We start from the raw sequence: 13,526 nt of genomic DNA, 5'->3' as shown, positions 1-13,526 counted from the left end.
GGAATGATCTTAGAGACCTAGACCTTATTTTATGCTTGAATGAAATAAGACCCCAGTGTGGGGTTGCAGGCACAAGGATGGAGTTGGGGCTGTGGAGTTGGTGAGCATAAGGGTAAGGCACCAGACCAGAAGTGAGAGGGTCAACCCTCTCAACAGAAAAATCACACCAGCCCTTATGATTCAGGTGTCTCTGGAGTGCTGGGCAGGAATGTCCTGAAGAAGGCCAAGGAGGGGTCCCCTCCACAGACCCAGAGGAGAATGAAACTGCCATGTGCTCCCATGTGCCAACTAGCAATGGACAACCATCAATGTCCTGCTGGCTAGTGTGGTGTGCAGACCTTAAAACACTGTGTGGAACAGTAGGTGCTAAAGCTATTGAACAGGTGAATAAATCTATACAGAAAATATCAGGGAGCTGACTATTGAACCACTGCACTGTTCCAGGGAATAAGTATCAGGATTTTCTACATCATGACATCATAAGACAGCTTTGGGTAGCAGGGAAGGCAAATGCCTGAGATGGCAGAAATGGGTCCCTGAGAAAGCTCACAAAGTAAAGACTATCCCCAGAGACCTCTGGATGAGTGTTTTTAAGTACTCCCATACTCTAGATATAGGTCTCTGGCTTCTTGCTAAGTTGGGCAAGTAAAGGGTCGTTTTGTGCCTTTCTCAGTAAGCCAATGAATGCTTTTCCACATGGATCCCCAGACCGATCTCATTCCTTCTACCAAGCCAGCTGCTGCTCCATGAACCATACTATTCTGGTCTGGATGAAATTTAAAATAGGGCCATTTGGACAGGGGACTAGACTGGTTATTATAAGAACAGTGCTAAGAAAAATGAGCCAGTTGTTGGGGCTTTCCTTGTACAAAGTTGTCCCTAAAGACAGATATTCCAGGCCTGTACCCTACTCCTACAATTACAGCCTCATGAGCAATCAGAGACAGGAATGACCTTAGAGACCCAGACCTTATTTTATGCTTGAATGAAATAAGACCCCAGCTAATTAGTGGAAAGGCAGGACTGGGACAGCTCTCCTGACTCCCAGTTGCTTATTTGGCCAAAGCCCCAGTCTTCCTTTCATCATATACACATCAGTCTTGTTTCCCTTCATCCAACCCACACATTATCTCCTTTCCCTGCTCCTGTCAGTGATACCCATGGTCACTACCACAGTGCCACTTGGGACTCTGAGTTTGTCATTGACCCCAATCCAGATTGGGGTCGGGACAGCAATAAGTAAGATGCTAACATGGTAAAAGTGGAAGAATAAGATGGCTGCTCCCCAGAAACCAAGAATTGGGCACATTACCTCAGGGCTTTAGAAAATCATTTCCCACAGGCCAACTAATTTCTCCACCTTATTTATTTATTGGTACCAGGATTGAGTGAAGGATGCTTCATCACTGAACTACATGCCCAACTTCTTGTTTTTTATTTTCACATAGGGTCTTGCTAAGTTGCTGAGATTGGCCTTGAACTTGCAATGCTCCTGCCTCAACCTCCCCAGTTACTGGGATTACAGGGGTGCACCACCATGCCTGGATGTTATATCCCCACATCAACTATATCTTATATCCCCCATATCAATGTCTGTCACATATTTCCCCCAACATGGGGACCTCCATTTGGATTTCTTGGTCTGTCTGTCTGGCACCTTTCTCAGAAGCGGGCTGGAGGTAGCCTGAAAAGACTTGTTTTCCTTTAACATCACTAGAATCAAGACTCTCCAAGGAAGAGAAAACAGACAAGTAGGAAGGAGAAAAATGTGCAGAGATGCCAAAGTCCATAAAGGCAGATGGCGAAAAAGAAAGGGAAAGAGTGAACATAAGAAATAACAGGGGGAAGGAAGGATGGGGGGGAACAGCACAAATGAGAGAAAAGGAGCTTCACAGGAACAAAACAGAAGGCCAAAATGGGAGGGGGCTGGGAGAAAGAAAAAAAGAAAGATATAAAGGACAGCTGCTGAAAAAGGAAGCAGTGACGCCACTTTGTAAAAGTCAGAACGCCCTGTTCCTCTGTAGAACTTCAAAATAAGCACCTTGCTGGGATGGAGCTTCCCAGACTCTGAAACAGTCATAAATTTCATCAGGCTCATGGGCCTGCCAGAAAAGTTGGTTTCTTAGTCTCACCTTTTGCTGGGGCGAGCACTTCTCTGCCTTCTGCTGCGCTCTGGCAGGCTTGCCTCCCTGGCTCTGGAGGTGCAGCAAAAAGGTGAGGTACTGCCCCTCAGCGCAGCCCTCAGGATGCCCTGCGGAGCAGGGGCAGCCGCCCAGCTGCGGGAGGGGGTGTGGCCACGCTCCGCTCTCTCATAGGCTGGCCAGGGCTCCTTGGCCTGCGAGGCTGCTCTAGGGAGGAACTGGGCACGTGTTGCTAATTGTGGAAAAACTGCCTGGGTTTGGCTGGTCTAACCTCATCTGTTTCCAGATCTAGGAGGTAACCGGTGCCTGCTGCCAAAAGGGGCTGATAGGCAAAGAAAACACGGAGCCTCTGAGTTCTAATGCACACAACCAGAGGCACTGATAAGGCCTGGGGACAAATGGGGTAGGGGCGGTGAGACAGAGTTAGCTAGAACCCTCCCAGATTCCCTCCCTTCTCCACCGCACACCCACCCTCCCCCATCAAGACATTGTTCATATGGGGAGAAAGGCCAAATTATAGTCTTCAGGCACCCTGCCTACCTAAAACAAAGGTTCCTATTATGTAATATAACTTGACCATTGAAGTTATACATGTAAATAACTGGACTGCTGAAAGATTAAAACATCAAAACAAAGAAATAGCAAGCAAAAAAAAAAAAAAAAATCAAAGCAGCTTTCTTCATAAATTACGCTTTGATCCCAGTGTCTTTAAAGTACACAGTGGTGAGTTTGGTTTTGAAATAGATCTTGCCTACCACAGTAGAGTTAACGTTTTCCCTTCTTCAGTCCTGTTCATCTGAAAGCACTGACATTTCAGAAATATCAGAAACTCCTATAAGGAAGAAAAGGTGTTCTGAGCCTTCCCTCCTGAAGGGCCTCTCTCAAGCAAGCAGAGTAGGAGGGGTCAGAGAAAAAGGCCCAGAATCACACAGCTTTTCCGGATTCTATTAGCTAAGCTCTGGCCCCCTGCTGTCCCACCCCCTCCCTACTTCCCCTTCCTTCTTATCCTGCTCCCCTCATTGCCAGCTGCTGAACCTGGAGTTTCTGCTGAATCACCAGCCAGCACTTAGTGGAGCCAAGAAGCCTGAACACCCAGCTCAGCGTTTTCCAAGAGCTGAGTAGTTCTCCCTTCGGCTAAACATGGCTCCTGAGCTTCTGGTGTCGAGGAGAAGAGAAAAAATGAAGATACCCAGAAAGTCAGATTTGCCTTGCTGGGCCACCTGGCAGAGCCTCATTCTAATCCTACTCATTATTTTTCCAGCCTGGACCTGAAAAACTTCTGTTATTTCATCTACTATTGCCCCAGACACAAGGTGGATAGAGTGGTTCTGATGACTCTGCACTGCTCAGCAGGGTTTGCCTGACTGTCTATCATATTAAGTTTTGGCGTATGGGTCCTAGGAGATCTGGTGGGTTCTTGGACTGGAAGGCTGGTGGACTTTGTTAGTGTTCATTGAAGTCTGTAAACCTTTGTGACCGAGATCACAAAGATAGGGGACAGACAGATGAGAATAATAGGAACATGAAGTTAAGGGAATAATTCTATAAAATAGACTCGGTGCTGACCCCCACATGCTTTCTTTTCCAAAAAAGCAAATTTACCTGCAGCCATGCCTGGTTTAAATGGACAAGCTATGTCACATTGCTCAACAAAACTACCTGTTATCTGCAGGAGAAATGCAGGCCTGAAATAATGTTGATAATAGTAACCCAAATTACCCTGAAAGGCAAGACTTTTGTGACCCTTTTCACAGATTAAATCCTGAAACTCAGGGAGATAAGGATAATTCCTCCTAACCATAAAATCTGTAAGAATTTATGGTTAAGGCCCGTGCGGTGGCGCATGCCCATAATCCCAGAGGCTTGGGAGGCGGAGGCAGGACAAAGACAAAGACAAAGACAGCCTAAGCAACTCAGTGAGGAGCTAAGCAACTCAGTGAGACCCTGTCTCTAATAAAATACAAAATAGGGCTGGGGATGTGGCTAGGTGGTCAAGTGCCCCTGAGTTCAATCCCTGGTACCAAAAAAAAAAAAAAAAAGAATTTATGGTTAAGAATCCAATTAGAACCAGTCAGTATGAGCCAAGATGATCTAGAGTTGTCATGGCAGTAAACTTGACAGTCTCATATCAACTTGCTGTCAATCAAAAGTCAAGAGGTGGACCTGGGTGGGACTCCTGGAAACTTCTTTAGGATCCCCAGTAAAACTGGAATGTAGAAGAAGCACACTGTTCCTCTCCTCTCTGAGAGGACCCACTCTCTCCCTTGAGAGTGTCTCCCTTCCCATTTCTTATCCATTCAATAAACTCATGCTTGTTACTCTGAGCAACTGTCTGAAATCTTTCTGACTTGATCACAAGAATTGCAATTTGAGGGAAGGGGTCTTCAGGCTGCCTCCATTTCTGGGAAGTCTCCAGCCCTGTAATAACAAAGTTCTCAAAATGATTCAGTGATAACCCAACCCTGAAGACAGTTAGCGCTGCTCAACCTTGTTAAACTCTCAAAACAAACCTTGCCCTTTCTTCTTTTCCTCAAAGCTCCCAGTACCACTGGTCCTCCTTCTTCTCCTATAAGTCTTCTGATTTTGTATTTGTGAGTAAATGATATAAATTTGGTGTGTCATATTAACCCTTAAAAGTTCAGCAGACACGGTTAATGGATAACTTAAACAAAAAAACACAAGCATAAGCTTCCCTGGGAAAAACAAAGTGATCCTTGAAAGTCAGCAATAAAAAGGGCAGAGGAGAATACAAGTTTCTTGGCTGCTACCAAAAAGGAAGCAAGTTGGTACCACACCTGGTAGAATGTTAACTCCTGAAAAACTTCCAGTTTGGGGGGACCTCAATTCACTTTATTGTTTCCCCATGCAGGGGTGGAGATGATCCCACAAGTCCCCCCTCTCTCGTTTCCCAATTTCCAGGGCATGGCCTATGTAGGCATGCCCTTTGAATAGCAAAACTTTGGACCAAGAGTAAAATATGGAGACCAGGAGAGATACTACAGGGATTCACGAAAGAGGAGGTGATGTGGGATGAAGCAAACTGAAACTGAAAAGATTCTGACTTCTGGGATAGCCAGTGGAGGGCAAAAGCCTGCTGAGAACACACAGGACTGAAACCAGTGGAACAAAACAGAAGGCCAAAATGGGAGGGAGCAGAACTGTCCAACACTAATGGCTCTCTAGGGAAGAAGACCTTCATAAAACTCTTGAATTCTTTGTGACATATGCAGTTGCTTACTATGATGTATAAATTATAAAGCACTGTACAAGTTGTTCTTTTCATTAGAGCTTAAGACTGAGTCCCTATTACAGAAGCATAATATGAGGTTAACAGAGATACCTTCATTTCCAGGGCTATTAGAACTAGGAGGCCTGTGGGGGAGGGAGGTGAAATGGCACTAAAGAGTGTGTAGTTTTAGGGCTGAGGTTGTAGCTCAGTTGTGGAGCACTTGCCTATCACATGTGAGACACTGGGTTCAATCCTAGCAAAATAATAAAATAAAGATATTGTGTCCATCTACCACTAAAAAAAAAAAAAGAAGAAGAATGTGTAGTTTTGCAGGTTATAGTAGTGCATGCCTGTAATCCCAGAGGCTCAGGAGGATCCCAAGTTCAAAGCCAGCCTCAGCAAAAAGTGAAGCGCTAAGCAACTCAGTGAAACCCTATCTCTAAATAAAATACAAAATAGGGCAGGTGATGTGGCTCAGTGAACAAGTGGTACCAAAAAAAAAAAAAAATGTGTAGTTCACTCTGCCATTATAAACATGAAGTTCAAAGGCATAGGGGTTGCCTCTTGGTATCAGATCTTAAGTGTTGGAGTGAATGGGAAGGGTGGCAAAGACAAAGGGGCCAACTTAACCAAACTAAACCATACCCATGAAAAACCATTAACAAAAAGAACAAAATTTTTAAAAGACATTAAAATATGATCTAGTATTATCCTTGATTTATTGCACATATATCCTCAACAAAATGCACCATCCTTGACTCCTTCACCCTTAGTCACCAAGTCTTGCCAATTCTATTTCCTAAATACCTAAAGACATCTATTTCTCTCAATTCCTACTGCCCCATCCCTGAGTCACATCATTGTCATCTCTATCCTATATTCCTGTCCCTGCACTGTAATGTTTTCTTACTCTGACATTTCTCCCTGGACAATCCATCCTGTACCCTTGCAGCATGATTCTTTTAAAATAGAAATATGATAATGTCACTCCTCTGGTTGAAAACCTTCGATTCAGCTGGGTGCTGTGGGGCATGCCTGTAATCCTAGCAGTTTAGAGAGGCTCAGGCAGGAGGATTGAGAGTTCAAAGCCAGCCTCAGCAATTTAGGTGGGGGATTTGGCTCAGTGGTTAAGTGTCCCTGAGTTCAATCCTCAATAAAAACTTCTTTGCTCTTGGGGTAAAGTCCAACCTCTTAAGCATGGCCCAAAAGGCCCTTCACAATGAGGTTCCCATGTCTGCCACATTTTCTACCTCCTAATCTATGCTGTGGTGTAGGTGTACAGAACTACCTGAAGTGCCCCTGAAAGGGCTATGTCCTCAGACCTTGTCATTGTTAATCCCTCCTGAGAGGACATTCTCTTGGCCCCATCTCACTCTCCCTTCCCCTCCATGCTGGACAGTTTGCCTCATCTCCAAATGGTCTTTCGGCCTAAACTTATATGTTCCTTTCTCCAATATTTTCTTCCACCCTCGTTCCCTACTTCTATTTCTCTTTCAGCTAACTCTCTAGATATTGTCCTCTTGGGAAACTTACCATTTCAAAACTGAAATTTTCTATCTACTTGTTGGAATTATGCACTGGGCTGTGAGTTCCTAAGTATAGGAACTGAGTATTCCCATGCCTAGCACAGTGCCTGGGTTATAACAGACACTCAACATTTGAGAATGTTTGAATGATTCTGTATCCCCTGGGGTACCTATAGAAGACACACAAGTAGACTCAGTAAAGAGTTGTTAAGAGAGATGACTTCATTTTCTACTGCTGCTGCTTCAAATGAGGGGTTTTGCTTACTGCTGTATCCCCTGTGCCCAAAACACTATCTAGTATGTCACGGGCATTTGATAAACATGACCAAGAGTTCCCATCCCTTTATAAGTTTCACTGCTTTAGAGCAGGCTTTTGAATAGGATCCAGGGGTAATGTCCCGAGCAAGACTTCTAACCAAAAACTGTCCAGCTCCCCTCAGTGCCATGGGAGGACCTGAAAGGCAGAGGTAGAAAACATTTAACTGTTCATCATGAGCGCTGAATATAGTTAAGCTGAAACATTCCAGACAAACTAGATTCTTCCTCCTTGGTGGTCAAACAATTCAACATGCTCAGCTGATTGTACTCCTAAAATCTTCTGGTGTACATGCTAGCTACTTGGGAGGCAGAGGCAAGAGAATCACAAGTTCTACACTAGCCTCAGGAATTTAATGAGACCCTGTCTCAAAATAAAAAAGAGCAAGAAGATGAGAAATTTAGCAAGGCCCTAAGCAACTTAATGAGACCCTGACTCAAAATATTAAAAAGGAGCTGGAAATGTAGCTCAATGGTAGAGTGACATCAGTCCCCAGTACCAAAAAAAAAAAAAAAAAATTGTAACCTCTCTAGCCCAGACAAATACTTAGCCTGTTTTTCTCCTGGTTTCAGGTTTCACCCAATTCTGAGCCTAATCATATTTACTCCACTACTCAAATTCTTCAGTGATTCATTCGATAAATCTGCTTTCTCTTAATTTTTGTTTGTTTGTGGGTTTTGTTGTTGTTGTTTGTTTGTTTTGTATTTGCAGCGCTGGGGATTGAACCCCTGAGTCGCTTGGCCACTGAGCGTCTCCAGCCCTTATTGATTTGAGACAGGGTCTCCCTAAATTGCTGAGGCTGACCTTAAACTTGTGATCCTCTTGCCTCAGCTGCCTGAGTATAGTTGTGTGCCAGAGCATCTGGCAAAGTCTGCTTTTTTGGGGCATGATATACAGGATCCTTCAAGATCTGACTTCTTCTTACCTGTTCAGTGTCATTTTCTATCACTCTCTTAGGCTCCACCCACATAAAGCTACTTGTTTTTCTCCAATAGGCTGTTTCTCTTTTGATCCCAAGTCTTACCTGACTTGGTAAGTCTGGCTGTCCCCTACTTTCTACCCATCTGAAGCCTTTCTTTAGTTCAACCTGAAAGCCTTCCCTAGCACTCACCTCCCAATTTCAAAGCTCTCTCTGTGTTTCATTTTTAAAATCACACTTTATTGTTATTATTTGTTTCTTTTTTGATTGTTTTTTGTATTGTCATTAATTTGTTGGTATGCCAGTCAATAGACTTTAATCTTTTCCAAGACCATATAAGTCATACCTTATCTCCACTACATGTTCAATACGATGCATAACTGATGAGCTTTCTGGTTATCCACTTCCAGAATAATGATGAGCTTTCTGGAAATCCACTTCCAGAATAATTTTAGTCTTAATGTATCATAAAAATGAAAAATGAGCCGGGCATGGTGGCACACACCTGTAATCCCAACAGCTGGGAGGATGGAGGCAGGAAGATCACAAATTCAAAGCCAGCCTCAGCAAAATGCAAGGCATAACTCAGTGAGACTCTGTCTCTAAATAAAAAACAAAACAGAGCTGGGGATGTGGCTTGGTGGTTGAGTGCCCCTGAGTAAAAAAAAAAAAAAAAAAAAAAGAAAGAAAAATGCAGTGCTAGTTGAATTAACCCTTGAGTAAAACTTAAGAGACTTTCCATATACTTAGATTTTAAATGCTGGCTAGTTAGAAGATATTTAGAGAAAAAAAAGGGGGTCTTAGATAAATGGGAATCAAATCTAGACCAGTCTGTATTTGTCGGAATTCTTACCTACAAGATTGATCAGACACATCCAGAGAACTCTTTGGGGACTAGAGAAAAACAAGAAGGCAGTGGCACCCAGGTATCTGAGGCAACATGTTTCATGTTTGAGATGAGAAGTCTGAGGCTAGAGAATATGAAGGCTCAAGGGATGATGAACTGAAGTTAAGGGATTAGAATCGAAAAGACTGTAGAACCCTCAATGCCAAGGGATTAATTTACAGGAGATTTACAAAACAACTGACAACATCCTGCTCCAGGCAGCTGGAGTCTTTGTAGAGGAATTGTAGAGAGCAACTCAGGGTTAGAAGAAATAAAGGAAGTTCTTTCCTTTCCAAATAGCTCAAGAAAGAAGTAGAAATCTGAAGCCCTAGAAAAAAAAAAAGTAGCCTCTTAGGAATCTCAGCAGAAAGACAGAAAACAAGATAAGCATTTTTTTTCCTTGTGAAATGCATGCAGGTTATTCTTTTCTGGAAGGAGAAGGAATTTCTTTAGGGCAAGACTTACAGGGAGAACAGGGGGCATTAATGAAAGGGGCCAGGCAGGAAGTCCCACGGGGGAAAGACAGATCCCAAAGGAAAGCCTGTAATTAGGAAGTAAGATGCACAGATCTGTACTGGGGCAGGGGAATGGCTCAGTGTTAAAGCGTGCTTCCCTAGAATGGGCCTGGGTTCCATCCCCAGCACTGAGAGAAGAAAAAGGAAAAGAAAGGAAGGGAAGGAAGGAAAAAAATACCAACTACTGTTTTAGATTCAGCTCCTACACTGAACTCCAACAGATCAGGGTTAAAGTCAAAATGAAGTCATTTATACTAAAGTTCCATCCTTCCAAACTGAAAGTAGACTGTTTATTGGACCTGCTGAGAATCAGGATTAGAAAGATAACAGTCAAATTGTCCAAAAAAGTCAGATTCAATTGATATGATAATGAAATTCTCTTTGCTTTAATCCTTACACAAAGAAGTAATTTGAAATAAGCTGATGATAATTAGATAGTTATTTTCTTTTTATTATGTCTCTCTGTCCCCACCTTATAAGGACAGTAACTTGAAATGACTAATTGGCTTTTGGGATTTTGTTTCTGCTTTCTTTAAGTCCTTCTTTGTCCATAAAATCAACTTCTTGCCTGGCTTGGTGGCACACACCTATCATCCCAGAGGCTTGGGAGGCTGGGACAAGAGAATCTCAAGTTCAAAGCCAGCCTTAGTAACTGCAAGGTGCTAAGCAACTCAGTGAGACCATGTCTCTAAATAAAATACACAATAGGGCTAGGGATGTGACTCAGTGGTCTAGTATCCTAGAGTTCCGTCCCTGGTACAAAAAAAAAAAAAATCATCAAATTCTTTTGCTTGGACCATTGGAATGCTTATTCTCTTTTATGGAATGAATTGTTGCCAAATTGTACAATGAATAATAAAGCCAAGGACTGGGGGTTCAGTGGTAGAGCACTTGCCTGCATGTACAAGGTCCTGGGGGTTGGGAAACTGAGAAAAGCCAGTCAAGAATTTTGTCTGTTGCTAGCATGTTGGTGTACATCTGTAATCATGGCAACTTAGGAGCTTGAGGCAGGAGGATTGCAAGTTCAAGGCTAGCCTCAGCTACTTAGTGAGGCCCTAAGCAACTTAGTAGAGCCCTGCCTCAAAATTAAAAAATAAAGGGCTGGGAATGAGGTTTAGTGGTAAAGCACCCCTGGGTACCAAAAAAGAAAATAAGACTGTTGTCTTTTGACACTAGAAACCCAGTAACAGACAAACGATGGGGCTACATGATAAAAGAGTATGTTGCAGAAATAACCTGTCAATATGTATGACTACATACCCAGATACATCAATAGCTGCATTTTATTTAGAACTGTAATGATATATATTCACTATTACTGCTAGATAGGTGTTCAGGGACTCCAAGATGGCAGAGGCAGGGTACAAGAAATATGCCACTGGAGGACAAGACAGGGAGAAGAGTCATCATGTCCCTGTTTATGTTAAGTTTTATTATACATTACCCATGAACTCCTGCCACAGGTTCAGGTTTTTTTTTTGTTTTTTTGTTTTTTTTTTTTTTTTTTTTTGTGTGTGTGTGTGTTTGTTTTGGGAACCAGGAATTGAACCCAGGGGCAGTTAAACACTGAGCCATATCCTCAGCCTTTCTAATATTTTAGAGACAGAGTCTCTCTAAGTTGCTTAGGGACTCCTAAATTGCTGAGGCTGGCTTTGAACTTTTGATCTTACTGCCTCAGGCTCTGGAGTCACTGGGATTATAGGTGTGCACCACCACACCTGGCCTACAGGTTCCGTAATCTAAAATAACCAATGGGGTAAAGTGGACAGCATTTTAATTAGGTTTTCTAAAGTAACCAGTGGGGAAAATTGGACACTGTTCTAATGAGGTAATATAAGGTAGCCAATGTGAACAAATGGTAAGGTCTTCAATTTGGTCCCATCTCTATAGGGAAGAGAATGCCTTACAACTCAACACACAAGATACTAATTCCCAGACACCAGGACCTTGAACCTCTTTCTTTTGCTCAACCCATCCCTCTCTACCTTATACAGTGTGTTACTTTGACCTTCTCCTTCAACAAATCTGTACTTTGCCTGTTACTTCTGTGTGTCTTGCTCAATTCTTTGTTCGAGACACACCTGGACCCCAACTGGACATCCCCAATACTAAGGCCACCAGACAGGGGAAGGATCCAGGTGAAGATAAGGGTGACTTTCTCTGTTGACTCTCTTTTATGTCTGACTTGAATCTTTTACATGGAGAATATAATCATTTACCAGGGAGATAATTTTAAAAAGAAGAAAAGAGAGACAACAAGGAAATCATAAAAGGCGCTGGAAACCAAGTTTTAATACCTCCCAGTCCCCTTTCCTAAATCCCTTTTTCTGCTAATATGCTTGCTCTGGAGAAGGGAGAAAGGCTTTTCATTTAATTAAAATGTAAAAATACTTTCCTTTTTTGCTGCCGGGTGGCCAGGGATATTCTGCTGACTCAGCAGTGAATAATCAGCTTTGACCTAAATAATAGAATAACTCAAAGTGGCGCTGCAGTTGCATAAGCGAGATCCAGATCTGCAGTTTCTTCTCTCTCCCTCTCCAACTACCCCCCCTCTCACCACCGGGCTCCGGCAGGCAAGCCAGTTACAGCAGGTTCTTTCCGCCTCTCCACCCCCACCATCTGGCTCAACACAACTTCATTTCTCATCTAATCGCTTCCAAAAACGGCCCCACCACAGAACTATTCTTGACCTCATCTCCTGCCTCGTAGCAAAGCCCAACCCTGAGGCTTTGCCACACCCGCTTTTCCCTGCTAGGCTCTGTGCCCTGTCCTCTAGGACCTAGCTATACACCAGTGACCTCTCCACGGAGGGTGGCCCAAACCTCTCATGCCCATCAACAGCATGCCAAAATGAGACAGCAGAAAGCAGAATTTCCTATGTAAATACGTTCTCATCATAACCAAGCTCTTTACAGCTTCTGCCAGGAGTAGAGCTAGGTTGAGCTTCTCCAGGCTTGATTTCCAAAGAAGGCTGTACCAGGGCTCAGTGGTACTGCACTTGCCTAGCAAGTACAAGTCCCTGTGTTCAACACTAGCCCGGCAAACAAACAAACAAACAAAATATTGTACCTATTTTATGCAGTTAACTTATCTGGCACCTGCTAAGAAGATAGAGTGGGTTGGAAGATGGTGGGATTGGGTGAGTCAGAGGGCTGCTGGAATAAAAAATGTTAGTGAAAAATGGCATCCACCAAGCCTTTCTGACAGCCTGGTTTTTGTTTCACTGGATCGCTTAAGAGATGATCTGAGGGACTATATAGAAGTGAGTTTAGAAAACAAGTCTTCAACAAACTGGAAAACAGAACCTCTGTACATGCACTTAAAACAACTGGGAACATCAGGCCTAAAGAAGAGAAGGAAGAATTGTGTGTGTGTGTGTGTGTGTGTGTGTGTGTGTGTGTGTGTGTGTGTGAGTGTTCACATACGTGGATGTGTACAACATCCAGTGGCCTTCACAGCCACAGGAAAGGGACACCGCAAAGCATGAGAAACAGAGCTGTTCTCCATTTCCCCTAAAGGTGACATGAGGAAGAGGCTTAAGTTTAAGACTTTCTTGGGACTGGTGAGGTTAATGTAGAGGTAGAGCACTTGCCTAGCAGCATACACAAGGTCCTGAGATGATCAATTCCCAGTACAGGACAAAAAAAAAAAAAAAATCTGATTACAAAGGAGAAATACTTGAACACCTATTTCAAGGGCACTGAAAAATTCCTGTCTTTGGAGGACAAGATTGACACTGTCGGGGGCTGGAGATGTGGCTCAAGTGGTAGCACGCTCGCCTGGCATGCCTGCGGCCCGGGTTCGATCCTCAGCACCACATACAAACAAAGATGTTGTGTCCGCCAAAAACTAAAAAATAAATATTAAAATTCTCTCTCTCTCTCTCCCTAAAAAAAAAAAAAAAAAAGATTGACACTGTCAAGTTCGAGGTAATTTCCTTGCAGTTCCTCTTGGAAGACAGGCCAGGTAGGTTTTATTGAATCTTTGATGGTGG

The 13,526-nt window shown here is 43.2% G+C and overlaps 1 protein-coding gene and 1 long non-coding RNA gene across 3 annotated transcripts in view; one reads left to right on the top strand and one right to left on the bottom strand.

The window, feature by feature from the left end:
• The window catches only part of Slc7a8 (solute carrier family 7 member 8), a 58,518-nt gene that overhangs the window by 22,679 nt on the left and 22,313 nt on the right, over positions 1-13,526 (bottom strand). The window contains exon 1 of one of the 2 annotated variants that reach the window (XM_013364507.4): positions 2,133-2,257. The exons of the other annotated variant lie outside the window; for it this stretch is intronic. The gene's annotated coding sequence lies outside the window, so the exon portion shown is untranslated. Of the gene's footprint in view, positions 1-2,132; positions 2,258-13,526 lie in introns of those variants that run through there. 2 annotated transcript variants of the gene reach the window in all.
• The window catches only part of LOC144377860 (uncharacterized), a 31,065-nt gene that overhangs the window by 8,681 nt on the left and 8,858 nt on the right, over positions 1-13,526 (top strand). The window lies entirely within an intron of this gene.

Source organism: Ictidomys tridecemlineatus, chromosome 5, assembly GCF_052094955.1.
Source record: "Ictidomys tridecemlineatus isolate mIctTri1 chromosome 5, mIctTri1.hap1, whole genome shotgun sequence".
Lineage (NCBI taxonomy): Eukaryota > Metazoa > Chordata > Mammalia > Rodentia > Sciuridae > Ictidomys > Ictidomys tridecemlineatus.
The sequence above is the reverse complement of the archived record's forward strand: the minus strand, read 5'-3'. Positions and strand labels throughout refer to the sequence as shown.